Below are 21510 nucleotides of genomic sequence, written 5' to 3'. Positions count from 1 at the left end.
GCTCCAGGCAAAAGATGAGGAGAGCACTATAAAAGAGGCTGGGGCATATGTGAATGCCCATAGCGACCTCTTGTTTGAACTAAAGAAGCGTTATCCTGAGGAGGAATTTACCTGGATGGATAAGCTCATCTCAGCGACCGAAGAGGACAGCGATGAGGAGCACGAGGGTGAGGAGAGAGAGAGGAATGTAACCGGGGAGCAGGGCGGAGAAGACCCCCCTTGCTAATTGACTTGTATATTTTTATTTTGAAATGAATTGAAATCTTTTATGTTCAATTTCTTGATAAGATCGGAAAGCATCCAAGCCAAATTGTCTGACTACTTAATTAATTAAATGCAGTTGAACATTAAACCTGAGAGCGACTATTAATCATAAGATATGAAATTACTCCAAGAGATCGGAAAAACATTACACATGAACATAAGATCAGACGGAGCCATGACCAGATATCGAATGGAACTTTAGAATATTAGAATTGCAAAGATTTGACACTAACTTGAACTTTTAAGGTCGGAACCATTATTAGACCGGATAAAAACTTTAACTTCATTTGAGGAATATCTGGGCAATTCAAGCGAGAAGCCCGATCACAATATTAGTTAAATAGAATTTTGCGGTATTTGTACATAGAGAGATCGGAGAACAACAGTGGGCAAGATTGGATGGTCTGGAGATCCAATATTGACTCGAACTTATCTGATAAAGACCAAAGGATCAGAAAGCAATCTAACTTGAGTGTGAGATCGATTTGTTCCAGAGACGAGCCATCGCTAAGTTTAGAAAAGCTACCTGTGATTGGGACATCGATTGAGACCGGGTAATAAAGTTTTAATTTTAAAAGACCCTTGCCTTCGAAGGTCGACCAAAATATGGTATCTACAACGAGTATTACTATATACCATATCAGAGAGCAGCGGAAGCATAGTGGGTACCTTAGATGTTAGAAAAAGATCAACGAGTACTCAAGTATAATGGTTTAGTTTCAAATAGATGTTGGTAGCTAGCATGTTACAGCAAGGGCAGATACAAGTGAAGTGTTTTCAATCATCTATGTAGAGCTTGAGAAATAAACACTCGGGCTTTTTCCAATCACCTTCTTTTCGATATCCCCTATTTATTTAAAAAAAGAAGAAGAAAAAAAAAAGAAGAAAAAGAAATTTGGAGACGAATTTGTCTTAAGGGAGGAAGAATGTAACAACCTGAATTTTCTTTTATATAAAGATATAATTTTTAATATTATTCTCATATTATTTTATTGTTTAAGTGTATTTTATTATTATTATTATTATTATTATTATTATTATTATTATTATTATCATCATCATCATCATCATCTTGTTATTTTATTTTGAAACTAAATTTAATAGCTTTATTTATTATTGTATTAAATTAAATTTTTGTTTAATTATTGCTTTGAGCTTAGTATATTAAATAAAACTTATTATATTAGATGTAATATTTTAGTTTAATTGTTGATTTAATAATTATTATTATTATTTTAAGTGCATTGAAATTTATTGGTTACTAAAGACTAAAAATTCTAGTTATAGTATCATTTATATTGTAAATATTATATTAATTGAAATTTTGATTTTTTTATTGTATTATATTAAGATTATTATTTAAATTATTCTTAAATTTATTATTTAAGGAAGAATAAAATCATAAGTGTATTTATTATTATTGTCATATTATATTATATTTTATATTATTTTAATATTAAAATAGATTAGATATTTTAAGTTTATATTAATATAATATCTATATAAGTTGAAAGAAAAAAAGAAAAGAAAAAAATACAATGATTTGTGTTGGATGGGATGCCTCCAGCAGAGAAGAAAAAAAAAAATCAAAATTTTGAAATAGTAGACACCTCCTCCCCCCCCCCCTCCCCCTCCTTTTCTTTCTTCTCTCTCTCTTTAACTCCCTTTCTCTCCCCGTTTTTGCTCTGGCCAACCACCATCACCACTAGCGAGCCACCAAGACTAGACCTAGTGACCCTACAACAACCTTGAATGATAGCCAATGGTGCAGCAGTGGCATGAAAATGGAGGAAAGAGCGAGAGAAGGAAGCACACAGGGGTAGCAACTTTCAAGTGCAATTTCAGCTTCATCCGACGTCCGATTAAGGCGTCCTTGGCGACGTTGGAAAGCTTATTCCGAAAGCTTTCTTTTGATACCAATTTTGCAGCAAATGGTGATCAGAGGAGAAAGTTATGGAGGAGAAAAGTTTCGGGTTTTCCGAGTTTTTTAATCAGATGTAGGACGATCCGACTGTTGGATCGATGATCTGAGACCACCGATGAACTCAGCGCGGTGAAACCTTCGAGATGGGACTGACTCAGCTCCGATCGGACACCAATTGAAAAAGGTGATCATCAAACGGTCCAGATTACTTGGTGAGATTTTTAACTTTTTTGATGCCCAAAAATTAAATATAATTATATGATAATTATTAATAATTTTTTGGGCTTTATTTAAGTACAATCAAATTAACGATAGCTCACCGGCACTCAGGACCGAGTTCTAGCCCAATCCGGGCGTCCAATGAGCTGTCTTGAAATGGGTCATGTTTATAGTCATTTCCAGTATTTTCAAACATCCTGGATGCATTCTAGGTAGCAGAATTTGCAAAGGTAGTCCCAAATTTAAGTTGTGTAATTTTTACCTTAGCTAGTTAGCTGATAAATTTGTAAAATATTTTTGGCTTAATAAAATTAAGTAAAATGACTTTAATTAAGATAAGGACGATGTAGAGGACCTCCTGAAATATTTTTATAATTTTTGAAGCGCTAAAAGTAATTATTTGGATTATAGAGGAGTTAGAAACTCGAGCTGGAGTTTGGAGAATTGGATCTAGATTAAGATTCTTGTAGGCCCCGGATGGGTGTTATAATTATAGTTGTGGGCCTGAGGCCCTATTAGTTATTGTGGTTGCGTTTTTCTTACAGAAGGGTTAGGTTAAGTTATAAGGGAGACTCTGCCGAAATTTCGATAAGACCTTAGGAAATTATCTTCTGCTTCTTTGATTAAATTAATTTGTTATTTCTGTCAGTAAATTTGATAGGGGTCAGTGTATCTGTTTAGGTAATCGGTGCCGGCTAGCCTTTCTTCTCCTTTCAGCCAGACTAGCTACAATTGGGTTGACCAGTCTGTGAGTTGGATATTGATTATTTTTGCAATTTCAATATTAATTATATATGTCTGGCATGCTCATGCATTTTATAAATATTTAATTATGCATATGTATAGTTAATATATTAGGAATATTTTAATTACTGCATATTTAATTATTGATATTTATTTGTGATTGCCATCCTGAGAATAATTTGGAGCTGTGTGGGTGTGTTGGCATGAGTATGGCATGGATATGGATATGGGTAGGATGGGTAGTCATAGCTGGAGCTTGAGTCACTGGGACCTGATCATTATATATGGATAGGTTGGGGTGAGTACGACTTTGAGTTGATTTCACTGATCCACACACTTGGATTATTAAGCAAAAGTCCGAGTTGAGTTGACCTCGCTAGTAGGTATTAGATTGAGAGAGCTTTATAGGGGATCAGCTCCCATATATATATATATATATATATATATATATATATATATATATATATATATATATATATATATATATATATATATATATTGATGTGATACACTGAGTGTGTGAGTAGCTCCAAATTAATTTCTCGTGTGAATATTAGGTGAATTATTTATTATATGTGATGGATGTGCATTTCATAGTAGGACTACACTAGCTTTAGATAGTTATAGAAATTGCATCTATAATCAATATCTAAACTCTTTGAGTTGAATACTCATTTCCATTTAAATATTTTTTTCCAGGTTGCAAGAGGAGTGAGTTCATTTCTTCGAGTCTAACCTGTATTTTTCCTCCGCAGGTTATGCTGTTTAGTTTAATAGTTTCTACTATCTATTTATTTATTTAATAATTAGAACTTTGCTATGACATTAGGTTATGTATTTATGGTATTAATTAACAAAAGATTTTTATGATATTAAATTGTTTGTACATAATGGGTAGCAGGGTTGAGCTGGGCTCCCCTAATTTTGGTTTTTTATAGTTATCGAGTTGGGTTGACCCGAATAAATATAATATTTTATTTTATTTTATTTGTATGTTGGGCTTATTTTGGCCATGGTTATGGGTTTGGAAATAATGAGGCTTACTACAAGTCTCGGGGGCTTTATGCCAACCCAAGTCCTAGTGCCGATTCGGCCCATGGAATCGGGTTGTGACATAAGCTTGCTACTCTATTAGGACCAAATAAATCCATATGCAATAATTGAAGGGGTCTAGAAGTGAATACCTTATGAATAGATTTAAAAGAGCTCTTGATTTGCTTACCCATTTGGCATGCATTACACACTTTATTCTTTTGAAACTTGATCTTTGGAAGCTCATTAACTAGCTCATCCTTGTTCAAGTTTACAAAAAGGTCCATGCTAGCATGTGCAAGCTTTCTATGCCAAGTCCATAAGTCATCGCCAATAGAAACAAAGCACTTGGCATCTTTGTTAGACAAAACATGCAAATCAATAGCATAAATGTTTTCAATTCTTTCACCAACAAACAATATTTTGTTATCACACATTCTAAACAAAAAGTAAGATTTAGACTAAAAAATGACTCTACAACCCTTATCACACAATTGACTAACACTAAGTAAATTATATCTTAAACCATCAACTAAGAGTACTTTGTCAAGAATATGGGAGTTTTCCTTACCAATCTTGCCTATCCCCACAATTTTACCTTTACCATTGTCACTAAAGGTCACTTGGCCACCTCTATATTTCTTTTCAAGTGAAAGGAAAAGGTCCTCATTTTTGGTCATGTGTCTTGTGCATCCACTATCCAAATACCACTTGCTTTCAAGCTTTGAGGATTTCAAGCACACCTACACAAGACAATTCAATTTACTTTAGTTACCCAAATGTACTCGGGTCCTTGGGGGTTAGTAGTCCATCATTTGAATTAAATATTCTACCATATCCAAGGTGGACTTTTCTAATAGCATACCTATAGTTGGTGTGACAAAATTTGCCACAATAGTGAAAATGACCATTAAACCTTCTTGTTCTTAGTCTAAATGCATGAGGGTATGCATACGGTCTTATGTGACCATTCTTTTTGTGTCCATTATGTGCATGTGAACATGAGGCATAGTGAGTGTGCTGATAGTTATGAGGCCTACTAGCATGTTCCCTATAGGAGTTTGGCCTAGATGCAACTCTCCTAGATATATATATTCTATTTACATTATGTCTAGGAGCATGTTGATTAAATGAGCTCTTTCTAGTTTCATTTCCACTAGATATCTTTGGTTCTTGTCCTTTAAGGTTGGACACCTTTGGACTAGGCACTTAAGGACTAGGCTCACTAGAATTAGAAGCTTTAATAAAGATGGTCTTAGACGGAGGTGCTTGAGCAAATTTGCTATACCCAAGTCCATACCTGATGCTTGGAGACCTTTGAGAATCCAAAATTGTATTAAGGTTGTCCTTCCTTTAGCAAATTTGGAAAGAGAAGTTCTTAACTCAATAATTTCATTCTTCAACTTCTAATTTTCTAATGAGAGATCATCTAAGGATTTTTGCATATCATTACCTAAAGATTTATCATCCTTAGTTGAGGTCTCATTCTCGTTCCTCAAACTAACTAGTTCCTTTTTCAAAAGTTTTTTTTTCTTATGACTTAACTCAAGTTCATCATTCATGACTTTAAGTGCATTTATAAGTTCATCATAAGAAAATTCAACAATATCATCATTTAAAGTTACCTCATTGAAGCTTTTCTCCATTGCCATGAAGCACATTTGGGCAACTTAATCACCAATCTCCTCATTTTTGGAGTCACTTGATCTCTTCTTGAACTTCTTAAAAGGCTTCTTCAATTTGGGACAATCCATTCTAATGTGACCAGATTTATTGCATTTAAAGCATATGGGAGGATCCCTCTTGCTACTTTCGCCCTTGTCTTTCTTGAAGTTCCTCTTTGGATAAACTTCTTGTTTTGGAAGAGCATTTTCCTTATTCTCCTTGTCACTAGAGCCAATTCTTCCTCATCAAACTCTTCTTCTTCATCACTTGAGTTTTTAGAAGATGCTTTGAAGGCAATGTTCTTCTTGGCCTTATTAGGTTCCTCCACTTGCTCTCTTTTGAGGGTCATCTCATAGTCAATGAGATTTCCTAAGAGTTCATCAAGTTGCACCTTGCTCAAGTCTTTGGAATCCTTGAGTGAGGTTACTTTGGGTAGCCACTCCTTAGGAAGACTTCCTAGAATCTTTTTCACTAGCTCTTCATTTGTGAATGTCTTCCCAAGGGATTTGATTCCTCTTATGATCTCTACAAATTTATCATACATTTGACTTATGGTTTTATCCGACTTCATCTTAAACAACTCATATTGACTGATGGTTTCATTTGACTTCATCTTAAATAACTCATATTGATAGATAAGAGAATCCATCTTATTTTCCTTGACTAGTACCCTCATGAGTAACCACTAAAGCATCTCGAATTTTCTTTGCGATCGACTTCATACACACTTTATTATATTCACTTCTTCTTAGTGCACAAAATAAAACATGAATGGCTTAATCATTTAGAGCTACTCTTTTTTTCTCTTGCTCACTCCATTCACCCTTTGGCTTAACTACATGCACACCATCTACTATTTTAGTTGGGGTAAATGGCCCATTTTCTACAACATCCCACAAATCAACTGCTTCCAATTTAAGAAAATAATACATCCTATTTTTCTAATATAGGAAATCATTACTATTAAAGAAAAGAGGTCTTACCATCGATTGTCCTTCTTGAGTATTGAGAGTTACCATTGATCTTTACTCTAAGATGATTAAACCTTTATTGAATGGAGACTAGCTCTGATACCACTTGTTGTCCCTTGTAGCAACCTAAGATGAGGGAGGGGGGGTGAATTAGGTGTTAATTGAAAAAATGAAGGCTAGGTAAAAATTTTTGAGGAAAGTGCACAAGAAAGAGGAAGAAATGAAAGAATGCAAGGAATTTTATGGAGGTTCAATTATCCCAAGCCTACGTCCTCTTCTCAAGGCTTTCTTCTTTGGGTGAAGAATAAACCCCTTACAAATACAGTAAGAGTAACCTCTTACTTTTTTACAAATTTCTTTACACTGAAGAGCAATTTAATGCTCTATCACACTTAATTTATAATAAATACTCACAGCAACTTTGAATAAACTCTCTGAACTAAAGAATTATAGCTTAACAATAATGCTTTGAAGAATCAATTATAGTAGCTCAAGTTCTAAAGAAAGAGAAGTGTCGCAAGGGATTTTGCGGTCGCCTGAACGAACCCTCACCGAAGTGGGAAAGAGTGAGGAGTCGCCACCTTAGTTTTGAGGAAAACTAAAGAAAACCATTTGTGAAAATAGATTGAAATGAAACCACTTCAAGATAGAGATTCTAGGTTCGGGGTCCGTAAACGGGTGGGGAAGGTGTTAGGCACCCCACCTCGTCCCTTAATAAGGGTAAGTATATTTAATTTTGCATTAGTTAGGAGGGCTTGAATGGACATGTTAATCCTTTTGACTAAAGGAACATTTGATTTTTCACTAAATTTGGATCACCCAGATACATAAGTAAATGAGACAACCTTAGTGAGTTACTGTTGTATGTTAATTTTATTTGAAAGGAATATTTTATTAAAATTTAATTTTAGAATCGGATAAGAATTCTTCTCCGAACTCTTTAATATTTGTTAAAATTCTGAGTTGAGACCGGATAAAAACTCTCCTCCGATCTCTTTTAAATCATTAAAAATTTTGAGTTGAGATCGGATAAGAACTCTCCTCCGATCTCTATTTAATGTTTATTAAAATTTTGAGTTGAGACCGGATAAGAACTCTCCTCTGATCTCTATTTAATGTTTATTAAAATTTTGAGTTGAGACCGGATAAGAACTCTCCTCCGATCTCTATTTAATATTTATTAAAATTTTGAGTTGAGACCGGATAAGAACTCTCCTCCGATCTCTATTTAATATTTATTAAAATTTTGAGTTGAGACCGGATAGGAACTCTCCTCCGATCTCTTTTAGATTAACAGGAGCCTGAAAGGGACTTTTCCAATCTCCCGAATTTTAATTTCAGCTACATGTCATAAGAGCCTAAAGCTAAGGATTCTGGCATTCAAAGATGCTGGGGATAAGGCTTCTTGATACCTTGTGACTAAACGGGGGATACTAGACTTGATTTACCGACCTTCCATGTAGTCATCTTACCAATACCTATTAATGTCCGATCTATTCTGTTTCGTTTACTTTGGTTTTATCCCACTTTATGGCATCTTGCCGAATTGCCGTTTACGTCAGCCTAATAGTTTGGCTATTGTCCTGACGTGTTATTCAGGCTCTCTCTTTTAAAAGAGACCCTTAAGTTGCAGTTACCTACGTTTTACCCAACCACTTACACGCTACTAGGAGCTAGAAAACTTGCATTCAGAAATGACGAAGATTAATAAAATGATGGACTAATCACTAAAGAGATAACTCGAGAGTAACATTCTTTGGGGTTCTTTTGCACAAAATGAACTTGGAGAAAATCGCATACGTAAGAAGAACAAAGAAAGTGCGAAAAGTAAACGTAAACACTTAATAAAACAGCAATATGAGCTCTTACCTGTAAGGAGCCAAATCTATTGAAATAACTACGGGGTGACAAATAGTGATAAGACAATGGATCGATTAGCTTCGAGGGTGATGTTCGTCTTGAACTGAAGGGTGCTTAGCTAAAATGTAATCAGATTAAGATAAAAAACCGAGTGGAAGGAAGTTGAGCTTGGACAATGGGAATGAAAACAGAGATGATAAAGGGCTGAAAGTGAGAGTGTGACCAGATAATGAACAAACTGAAAATGTAGAGTTCCAGTATTCAGAATCCTTTTCAAGAAAACACTTCAGAAAATTAGTTTCAAAAGTCTTTCTAATCAACACTTCTAAATAGCAGAGTAACAAACTGAATGAAATTTCAGAGTTCTTCCGCTATAATAACTACCTCTCTTTTTTTGCCCATCCCTTGAACAGTTTTTCATGCAGGTATTTATAGGAATCGGGTGCTCCCCATGAAGGGTCAGGATTTATTTTGAGGGAGATGGAGGGTCAAGATTTCGAAGGACATGATCGGATGTTCAGGAATTAAAGAGAATCAAAATGAATGGCTGAGATCACTCTTCAGAATATTTGTCCTTTTCTTCTTTCAATCTGACGGTCCCAAATCTTCTTGTCCGGAACGATCTGAGGGTTAAGAACGAAAGACGCTGGTCTTGTCGTCTTCTCTCTTGATCCAAGGGTTCCGGGTTTGTCCTTACAAGTGAGGTCAATGGTGGAGATTGGGATGTACAGGACTGTCATGACATACCCTGGCACCTGTCAGCATTACGGGCGATTCTTAGGCGTGCGGTGGAGATCTCGTCTACAACGCTTTAACTACCTCGGCTCTGATTCTGACGACGGTTATTTGGGATTTGTCTTATTCTCTTTGTCTTCCGATCCCTCCCCCTTCTCGATCTTCTTGACACGCTCCTATTCTGATCTCTCATGCTGATCTCCCATCCTCCGATCTCTATTATTCCGATCCCTTAATCAGCCTTGGTCCGTCAAAGCATTAATTTCCTCGATTCCCAAGGCCCGCTTTCGCTTCGATAATAAATGCCCGTTTGCCCCTATATATACCCCAGACGAAAGAGACTTCCCTTCATCCGATTTCCTCTCTTCCTTCTTACTTCCCAGTTCTAGCTGCTCCGGCGGAAGTTCCGGCTACAACTGTGGCTTTGATCCTTTTCCGATGGACTTCCTTACTCCTCGACTGAAAATTTACGACCCTGGTGATCGCATAACCTTGTCTGATGATGGTGAGGGAACTGGATCAATTGACCGATCTGGATTGCGGACCTCGACTGTGCCGATCTCGAGTCGCTCAACTGATTCATCACATTGGGTGTTCCGACAGCGGCTTCCCTCCACATTGGGTGTTCCGGCTGCCTCGATTCACGTCGGTTACACCCTTTGGATCAGTCATAATGTAGGCTTTGACATAAGCCTCTTTTAGATAGGATGCTCTGCTGGTCTTTAGAGATCGGCCTTTTGATGTAATCAGATCTCTAATGTATTTCAATCTTGAGATCGCCCAGATGATGTAATTTGACTTTTGGAAATGTATTCCGATCTCTTAAGATCGCCAAAATGATGTAATCCGATCTTTTGGAAATAAAAATCTTATTTTGCCAATTATCATTTTATTGATTATTTTCCGATCTCTGATATATTTGTCCGATCTGGTTCCTAACAAAACGACTCTTTAACTGATCCTTTATTCAAAATATTCAACTTATTATGCCGATCTTCAGTTAACCGATCTCTTTGGAATGTTCGAGAGACGTGTCAGAACAGCTGGCGAATCTCGTTAACCGATGCACTGCCTGGAACTTCGTGAGCATTAAATGCTCGGACGAGTATAAATAGGGGTGGGGGGTTAGCCATTTGCTCACTTATGCCATTTTCTGTCTCTCGCGAGCATTTCCAAAACTCTCCCGATTTTTCAAGCTCTTCCGACTCCGTTCAAGCTTCGGTAAGGGTTTTAATCCTTCTTTTAGCTTTAAGTTCTTTGTTTTCCTTAAAAATGAGCGGCGCCGAAGGTCAGAGAGCGACGAGCCCTCCTTCCATTCAGTTCTCGTGGTCGTCTGATGAAGTAGAGGTGGTCGGGCCAAGCGCGCAATCCTAACCCCCTAGGGCCTCTGTTCCAGTTCGGGGGTAAGCAGAATCCTCGAAGCGTGTGCGTTCTTCAGGGAGGGAAAATCTTCCTATGGACGAGCTGCCATCGATTTTGCAAGAATCCGATCTGCAATCGTTTAGCCAGGAGTACAACATAGAGCCCGATTCATATGAACTTATCCGGTGTCACGGCGATCACCGAGCCGATCACTCCTTTGAAGAGAATGACATGGTGATGGTATACGAGGAACAATTAAAGGCCGGTCTTCGGTTCCCTCTGGACGACTTCTTCAAGGAGGTCCTAAAACTTCACCGAGTGTGCATTGCTCAAGTTCACCCTAACTCGTGGCGGATCTTAGTAGCCTTCCGAGGCCTATGCCGAGCTAAGGGAATCAGACCTACAGCTAAGGTGTTCGCCGAATCAAGACAGCTAACTCGCCGAAAGGACGACGAGCACTGGTTCTTTCAGGCGAAGTCTCATTGCGGGCTCTTCACCGATCTGCCCTCCTCCCTTAAAAATTGGAAGAACCGCTTCTTTATTCTGAGGAGCAAAATCCGACCTGCTTTGAGGACTTCCCCCGTAGCTGGTGGCACCAGGGGCCCTTGCTTCCGAAGCGCATTACCCTGAACCAGGAGGAAAGCTTAATAGTGATGGATCTGAAGAATCAGGCTGCCACTCAAAAGTATTCCTGTTTAGATGTGGTGACTGCCGAGCTGCACCATTGGACCATACAGCTGCTCACCGGCCAAGATCGCGAACTTCCACTCTCTGACCTCAGCACTGGTATTTTCTACATCTCAGATCTCAGGACCTTAGCGATCTCACTGACCTCTTCTTTGTGCAGGTATGGCGAGTGATGAGGGTTCCAGGAAGTGGAAGAAAGAAAGAGAGATCTCCCAGAAAATAAAGGCGATGAAGTGTTCGGAAATGCTTCGAACACCCGGTCATGAACCTAGGGAGGTACAAGGGGACCCGCCCCGACCTTCGGAGCCGCCGATCACTGAAGCTGTCCGATCTCCTCCTCAATAGGAAGAGCCACCTCCACCTCTTCCAGTTGCTCCAAGCACAGAAAGGGGTCCTTCTCAATCTTCTGTGAGAGCCTCTTCTCGTGGTGCTCAAACGTTGATCGAGTCCCTGAAGAATAACCGGACTGTTCGGGAGAACCCTGGTTTTGCCAAAGTCTTGGGGTCTTCCATCTGCCTTCGGGAGGATCGGACAGCTATCCCTGCATGACCTTGACGATATCTTGACTCGATCCATGAGCCTAAACGTGGAGTGTCTGGTGAACCAGACCATAGTTAGGGAAAAGGCTCATCGCCTGGGCAAGGAGGTCGAGAAGAAGAATCAGGAGGTGGCTTCCCTCCGATCCCAACTCGCATCCGCTCAGGATTACATATCTCAAGTTGAGGGGCGGGCAAAGTTCTATGAAGATAGGCTGGCCGAACAGAATCATGTTCTGGCTGAAAGGGATCGTGCTCTCGGGGAAGTCCGGGCGCTCCGGGCCAACGAAGCTTCTCAGGTCGCTCAACTTATCGAGGAGCTTAAGGCGAAAGACGAAGAAATGGTGACAGGGATAGCTGGTGCCTATGTGAATGCTCACAAGGACCTCTTGGCCGAACTCCAGAAGCGTTACCCAGAAGAGGACTTCTCTTGGATGGCCGACCTGGCTCCTGGGGGCGAGGGTGAGGATAGTGAAGAGGAGGGAGAGGATGAGCGAAATGTAGATCAGTCAGGGTGATCCTCACCGAATAACCTGTACAAATTTTGCAATGAAATGAAATAGAATGCCTTTTTGTTCGATGAATGGTTGTGATCGAAAAATTTCTAAACCCTTGTTTGTCTGAGTATATTGAAATAACTGGAAGTGATTATTATCCTAAGTGTGAGAGATCGGAAAACACAATATGCATGAGATTGGTAAGGAACCAACGTTAAACAGAACTTAATTGAAAATTTGGCTTGAACATCTAAGATCGGGATCTTCATTAAACCGAATTAGAAGCTTAGCTTGATTATTCCTAAACTTTTAAAAGGGAGGTCGACCATGAATACTGGCAGCAAGGTTCTAGTGTTAGTTCAATTTCGTCTGACAAGAGAGATCGGGAATGTAGTTAACTGGTCAGGATATTTGACAATGGGCTTGAGAGATCGGTGAATGATTTGAGAGACCGGTAAGGCTTTGACTGATATGAGGACTTAGCATTGACTCAACTTTCTATGAAGAGAGATCGGAACCGTGGTTAGATGGCAAGGAGAGACTTAGTGCTAGGGATCGGTTTCGAAGTTTATTGATTCTGGGGATCGGCCAAAATATGGTGTCGACAAGAAGGATTGAAAATCTTTAAAACTCAATAAATTCTTAAAGAAAATGGTTGTTGTAACTTTTCTCCAGTCATAAATGGTCTCTATTTATAGTTTTAGCAAGAAAATGACCGTTGGAGGTGCATTAAATGCAAATATAACAGTTTAACCACCCAAAACCTCATTTTATCAAATTGCTTCGAAGTCCCCTGCTTTGGCTGCCAAAGGTTAGGGAGCCAAAAACCAACATTTAAAAACTGAACTTTAGCTACCAAAGTCTCCAACTGCGGCTGTCAAAGTGCTCTCTGGACAAAATATCAAATAACATTAAAAAACTCATAACTTTTTGACCCGAGCTTAGATTTTCTATCCGTTTAAACTCTTACAAAGCTAATTTGATAAAATTTTCAATAAAAATAATTTCAAAAACAAATTTACATTTCTCAAAAGTGAAAATTTCATTTTACTCCCCTTTGGTCAAGAAATTGATAAAAATAGAGATGCTAAGATATTTTAGAAGATCCTAGACTTAAGCCAACATACCTAACTATGAGATTCACAAAATGAAAGAAAAACTTATATTGTAGTGTCTCCTTGATATTTGTTTTAATTTCTTACCTCTTTCAATCTTGATTTGAAGCAATTTCTCAATTTTGAACTTAGGACCTATAATCTTAATATAAATACTTTCAAGGTAGATTAGTAGCACACTAATTGTGTATTATCATTTAAATATAGATTAAGACCCTTAGGTCCAACAAAGATAATAAACTAGGAGGAGGTGTCATGCATAGAACCTCTTTGAGATCACCATGGAGAAAAGCATTTTTACATCCATCTGTTGAAGGAACTAACCTTTTAAAGTAGCAATGGCAAGTACTGTACATACTGTAGTCATTTTGGCCACAGGAGCAAATGTCTCCTCATAGTCTACCCCATACTCTTGTTGATTACCCAAGGCAACCAACGTAGCTTTATAGCTGTCTAGAGTCCCATCAGAGCGAAGTTTCCCTAAATATACCCATTTACACCCAATAGACTTGACATGAATTGGACATTGGATAATATCCCAAGTTTGATTATCTTGAAGAGCTTGAAGCTCCTCCTGCATTGCTCACTATAAACACTCATGCTTAACTGCCTATGAGTAAGAAGATGGAACTAGAATGGAGGACAAAGTAGCAATAAATGATGTATGATAAAAGTCATGTCAATGAGGAGGATGAGGAACTCGAGTAGATCATCTCAAGGTCGGAGAAGGAGCAGATGGTGGATTTGTATCAGGAAGGGGCACTAGAGAAGGACAACATTCAGTACAGGAAGACATGTCATCAAAGTTAGGAAGAATAGCAACTTCAAGTGATAAGTTAACATGAGTTGGAAAGAAAAATTGATTTTCAAAGAATACAACATGAAGTCTTTTAAAAGAAGGATCATAGCAAACAATACCTTTGTGTAGTTCCATAAGAAATAGAATCCATTTTTGAAAATTTTATTATTTTTAGATAAAATTTTTCGTATAGTAGCTAGGGTAACTATAGACTCTACTGCCTCACTCAAGGACTTACCACAATATCTAATCCTAGCTCAAAATTCTCGAAAAAATTCCACCATTGACAAAGCAATTTTTAGAAAACAAACCCTATCAATAGTATAACTACACCCCCCAGGCTCTGCTACCAAACTGCCCTAGGCTCGAAAGGGTGTAATCAACAGAGAATGACATATGATAAATATGCAAATGCATATGATAAAAATCAGAATACAAACAGCAAATACTAAACTCAGGGTATCGACAAATGTCCACTACTATTTGTTTTTATCTGTCAGAGAAGGAGTTCTTACATGGTGGAAAGATTGGTGGTCTTTGCTGCTATGGCTATTTAGGTGCATATTTATTATTATTTTCTGTTTTATTTTTTAATTCTCTAGATTTTATGAATCAGGTTATTTTTACATGCGCCAAATTGCAAAAAAATAAAATCTATTTGAAGTTACCATCTTTGATTTTTTATATCGTCACACTCATCATATACTATATTTATTGATAAGTTACATATATATATATATATATATATATATATATATGCAATAACAGAAAAATATTATAAAAAATTTCATATTCGTTGATTTATAAAAAATATTTGTAAGGACAGATTCATAGATCATATATATTATTAGAATATGAAGTGATTACATTTATATATTTGTAGTCTCAATCTAAAATTAATAGTATATAAATGACTATATTTTATAGTCTATACTAATTTATAAGACATGTATTAATTTTTTTATATAATATATAAACAAATTTTCAAAATATTTTAAAATTTATTAGTTAATTTGTATGAAAATTTTCTAAAATTACATATGAAAATTTTAAATCACGAATATGAACAATGAATATAATGTGGATTGATTTTTATATTTAAATTAATGAAAAAAAAGCAGAAATTGAAGAAACCCTCTTGCTATGTTCTTCCACCAAGAATCCTTACCCATCGATAACTCTCTTGTTCTCTCCTCTTTTTGCTTTTGCTAGTGATGTATGAAGACTACCAGTTCCAGCAACCCTGACAACCTCCATCAAATGGCAAGCAGTGTGAGAATGGCAAGATGACATAGAGAGAGGGAAAACAATGCAATGCCTTTTGGGATTGAATTGAAGAATCACATATCACGTCCATGAGGTATTCAAAATAGGATTGAAATGTTTAAATGATTTGCTTTGGATTTTTTTATTCTTTAATTTAATATATTTAATTAATTTTTTTTCCTCCTTGAAATTTTTGTTTCTATCCTTGGGTGGATTTGTGAGTGTAATGCCCTCACTTTAGGTAGTCCGTACATTCTACTATTTCGGTGACTAATGTCTGTTCGGACAGTCAGGATGTCTAGAACTACACTCAAACTAGAGTGAGGAAATATAAATTAACTGAATAAAGACTAAGTAAAATTAAAGAAAAATAAAAGAAGCGAAGTACAACTCGGTTAAACGAGCTGGGGTCACGACAATGGGTGACCGTACTGAGAAGCAACTGTTAAGATAGTTGCTGACCTCAGACCTGCGAGGAACCCTAGGAAATAATTTTTGGGACTAAATTAGAGGATTTATGAAGATTAAATGACATTAAAAATGTTAAAGAAAATTCAGGAAAATTAGTTAATCGGTACAGATAAAAAATAACCCAATGAGCCTAATGAAGGGCATTTTAGTCATTTCAACCCTAGAGTTGAATTTTGACCTAATTGTCAATTAAAATGAGAGAGATTAAAATACATAAAATGAATTTAAAACATGAATTTATGTAATGGAAAAAGGAAAAGAAAAGGAAAAGAAAGAAATAAAAATTAAATTGAATTATGATGTAAGCATGAAATCAAGATGATGCAATTAAAATTTGTAACCAATAAAAATTGAACAACCATTTATAAAAGGATAAGAAGAAACTTAAAAGAGAGAAAATAGTCTTCTTCTTCCTTTCACCTCTTGTTGGCCGAACCAATTGGTCCTCTTCCTTCCACCATTTTCAAGCTACTAAAGCTTGAATCCCTCTCTTTTTTCACCCCAAAATCTATAGTTGCCTTCACAAAAAATTGATCTTGCATCTTGAGAAAGCTAGTGGCTGCCAAGAAAGTAGACGAAATTGAAGATTTACACGTTAATAAATTGGTCAACATAAGGTTAGTGTAACACCCTCACTGTAACCATTCCGTATATTCTATTGTTCCGGTGACCGGTGTCGGTCCGGACAGCTAGAACGTCTGGAAAAAATATTTAAACTAAAGCGAGGAACTATAATTAACTCAAATATTAACAAGAAAAATGTAGGAAAAATTTTAGAAATAAAATTCAACCAAGTTAAGTGAGCCGGTGCCCTAGCGATGGGTAACCCAGTGGGAAGTTGCGGTCCTCGCAACTAGGAGCCCTAGACCCAGGAGAAAATTTATAAAATAATTTTTGAGACTCCAGCAAAGAGTCATTGAGGTTGTTATGACATTAAAATGCCAAGAAAATGCTTAGAAAAATTTTTCAATTGGTACAGACAATTTTAGTCTGTTAAGCCAAATGGAGGGTATTTTGGTCATTTCGCCTTCAGAGGTGATTTTTGGCCAACTTGTCCAGTTAAGTAAATAATTATTATGACATGAAATGTGAATAAATATTTCTAAAAATTAAATTGAAAATAAGTAGAAAAGAAAAGGAAAGAAAATGAAGGAAATATGGAATTATGACATCACATGATGTCACTAAAGCACTCCCAACCAATCACATTGTGAAACATGTCCATAAACCACTTAAAAAGCATAAAATGGGCAGAAAAATTGAAAAAACCAATCTATTTCTTCCCTTTCCCATTTTCAGTTGTGACTCTCTCATCTTCCCTCTCCCTAACCCATTCCTCCACGAAAGCTTAAGGCAAGCTTGAGACAACCCACCAAATCACCTCTAAACTCTAACTTCTCTTCATGAAAAATTGTCCCTACCACTAGAGCAAGCCTTGGACAGCAATTCGAAGAGGAAAAAGAAAGGTTTTGGCAAGCTTGGGAGTAGCTCCAACAAGGTTAGTGACCAATCTCCTTCCATTCTTGTTTAATTCATGTTTGTTAACATGAGATAAATGGAAATTGTAAGAAAAACAAAATAAAACTTATGTATATTCACCCCTACAATTTTGGAAACTTAGGGGTGGTTAGGGTTTGATGAATTTACTTTAAGTAAAGTGTTTATGAGCTGCCCATAGTATGAGATGAGTGCTTGAATATGTAAGAGTAAGTGAAATGCAAGTGTGATGCATGAATGAACCTTGAAAATGTGGACACTTGAACAACATTAGGGTTTGCTCATGTAATGGTATGTTAACATTGTAATGGTCAATTAGTGACCATTTGAATGTGTGTGAAGAGGAATTGAAGTGAGTAAGGATGTTGGAGTTGAACTTAGGCATGCTGTCCTTGGTGACCTGCAGGACTGGTTGTGAGTCCAGCAGGTTTCGGCAGCTATAAATGGAGTTGTATAGGTTCAATTGGTGCAAGGCCAATTGAACATGAAACTAGACACATAATGGCACAACTTTGGTAAAGAAACCCTGCTCAGAAAACCAAACCAAGTTGACCTAAAAATTACCCTAATCCGGGTAACTTGCATTCTACCTGGGCAAAATGACTAAATGAACAGTATTTATTCATTTGGTTATAACTCAGTGTAGAAAGGTCCAATTGACCTGAAATTTTACTAGAAAATAGCTGAAACATAGAGCTACAACTTTCATGAGGAAACCAAACCCAAATTTTGATCATAACCTGTTCAAAAACTAACCTGCATTCAGTGTACAAAAAAGGGCAGAATTGGTTCTGCCCAGAAAATCTGGAAAATTTGCAATCCGGCCAGTTATGGTGTTTAGGCCATAACTTGAGATACAAAACTCCAAATGGAGTGATTCAAAAAAAGAAATGTAACTAGACACAATAAAGAACAACTTTCATGAAGACAATCTTGCCAAATTCCTACTGTACAAATGACCAATAGAACAGTAAACTTAGTGCTTGAAATCTAAAAATTGTGAATAACTAACACTAAGCTTTGAAATGGAATTGGCAACCAATGCCAACAACTTTGGAATGCAAAATGTGGTATGTTGGTGATATTTGAACCAATATACCTATTATCTATGAAAAAGTCAACATTTTAGTTGACTAATGAAATGAATAGTAACCTTACATATAAAGTACAAATATTCAAGAAATGACTTTATAATATGCCTTAGTAGGCCTAATGTGATTGGTTTGGATAGGTTGGCATGCCAATAGGGTATTGATAGCAGTACTACGTATGATGTATGGCTTCATTGCTATTCTGTGATGTGATAGCCTATGGCTATACTGATTATGATGTTTTACTTGGCTTTATGCCTTATTGCTTTTATAGCTTATTAGCCATTCTGTTTGCACACCGGGAGACACATTGTGACCGATGGTGTGACGGCCCGAGGTACCTGGTACCCAGTGCTAGTTTACCCGTTTATCCAGTCTGGTCAACTTGTATAGGTTACTTGGGCATAGAAAAGTATAACTGTAATTGAACTGATTATTAAAGAAAGTAAGGAAATTAATTATCAAGATAAAGAACAAGAATGATTACAATAAAAAGAAGCTCAAAATCATCAAGAAAATTATTAATAAAATGCTAGAAGGAGTTAATATCATAAAATGTAATTAGCCTTCCACTAAACAATAAGTTAGTAATTATTTATTTCTTATAAGCACAATAACTAAGAAATTTTCTTTTACTTTTATTTGCATATTATATTTTCTTGTATTATTGGCACCACTAAGCTTTATGCTTAGCGCGTCGCTTTTGCAACTCGTAGATTATGAAGAGACTAACAGAGAGTCCAGTAGACCACAGACTGGGTGAGGCTGTTCACAGTTCTGTATAGTGTCTATGTCACCTCATAGACTATAGTGCATTGGTAGGACACTAGGTCCCATTTTGTATTTTGTGATTTTTGTAAGTTTTGTAATTAAACTCTTATTTTATCATGTATATTTAAAACCTATGTAATATAATTTTGTATTAATGTAAGTATTTGTAATTTTGTGTTTATAAATAACATATGAGAATTTATTTATGATTTGAGCTTGATGATGATGTGAAATGAATGAATGACAAATGGATAAATTGTTAAGAAATTGTTGTAAATTGATGGGAGAATTGGAATTGTGATTTGAACAATTATTGGAAGTGTTTTTCACAGGTTCTGAAGAACTGTTTTCTCCATTTTTAGTAGGCACTCTGCCGGATTTTTTTATAAAATTTTCGGAACCGCAAATTAATTTATAATTTCAATAAATGATCTAAATGAGATCAATTTCATAAATTTCACTTAATAACTATAATAAATAAATTAAGAATTGATAAATATCAATGAGATAAGTTATGGTGTTCCGATACACTGTGTGACATATCTTGCTCGGCTACACTGTAGACGGGTAAGGGGTGTCACAGTTAGTGCAAGAATTTCCTTACCTCTCTTTTCTACTTGTTGTGAGCATGTGGAAAGGAGTTGGTATTGCATGAAATTGAAAGAAAAAGATAAGAAATTTGAAACCCTAATTTTCGGCAGCCATGAGGGTGTTTAGGATTTGGTGAATTTTGATTAAATTAAATTGTCTATGGGTGTTGTTGATAACCATATATGATAGATATGTTAATCTAGTATGAGTTTGGTATGAGTTGCATGAAAAATGAACATGGAAGTTAGGGTTTTGATCTCAATTTGGGAATTTTGTGTATGGCTTGAAATTGATGATTTTGAGATGAATTATTGACTATTAGAAGTGTTATGAATGTGAAATGAAGTTTGGGAGTTGGGAGGATTTGAAATTGGGAGTGCTAATTTTTCTGTGCAGGAAATTGAACCTTAAGTCTAGTGTGATTTTTAAGCCATAAGTTGAATTGTATTGCTCTAATTGGCGAGAGGCCAATTGGAGATGAAACCTAGGACAATTTGCCACACTTTTTTATGAAGAAACTATGCCCAAAAACTATTCCTAACCTAGTCTAAAATTGGCTTGAATCTGGGTAACCCTAATATGGACCTGGAAAAATAACCAAATGAACAGTAAATGTTCAAATGGCCATAACTCACACTAGGAAGGTCAGAATGACCTGATTATTGAATCATTGGAAAGGGTAGACATAGGAGCACATTTTTCATGAAGAATACTGAACCCAGATCTGCCTCTAACCAAATCAAATTGCTAGCACAAATTAGGTCAACAAAACTGTCCAGAACTATATTGCCCAGAAATTTTTGAACATAGGCTACCCGATCAGTTTTGGCAAAAATACCATAACTTGGTCTACAAAATTGCAAAAGCATTGAAACTAGTGCCAAAATTTTTATAAGACATAGATATACAATATTGATGTTTTGACCAGAACCCAGAACCCAAGGGAACTAGGCCAAATTGCTAGAATAACTCAGCACATCAAAACCTAGAATTTGACTAAACCACCACTTGACCCCAGAATAGTTTTTATAGCATATCTCCCACTAGGAAATCCCAAATGGGATGAGCCAAACTGTTCTGGAAACCTAAGAAATAGGGATTCAACTTTCATTTAAAAAATTTTCTCAAAATTTGAGTTTAAGAACCCTAAAATGGGAGTCAAATCCACTGACCTGAACCTGGAATCCTGTAGACACAGGGTACCTATGTCCAAGCCAGTTAGTTTGCCATAATTAATTCTAAAAAAATTGAAAAATTGTAATTTAAAATTCTGAGTGATCATAAGACATAGGGTAACAACTTCTATGCAGAACATTAGGCCTAAAAGTGGCTGTAACATATCCAAATAATTAGGGGAAAATTGACTCCAGAATCTGCCTGGTTCTGGAACTAGGATGAGTTAATGAACCAATT

This window comes from Hevea brasiliensis, chromosome 18 (assembly GCF_030052815.1).
Source record: "Hevea brasiliensis isolate MT/VB/25A 57/8 chromosome 18, ASM3005281v1, whole genome shotgun sequence".
NCBI lineage: Eukaryota > Viridiplantae > Streptophyta > Magnoliopsida > Malpighiales > Euphorbiaceae > Hevea > Hevea brasiliensis.
Note: the sequence above shows the minus strand (reverse complement) of the source record.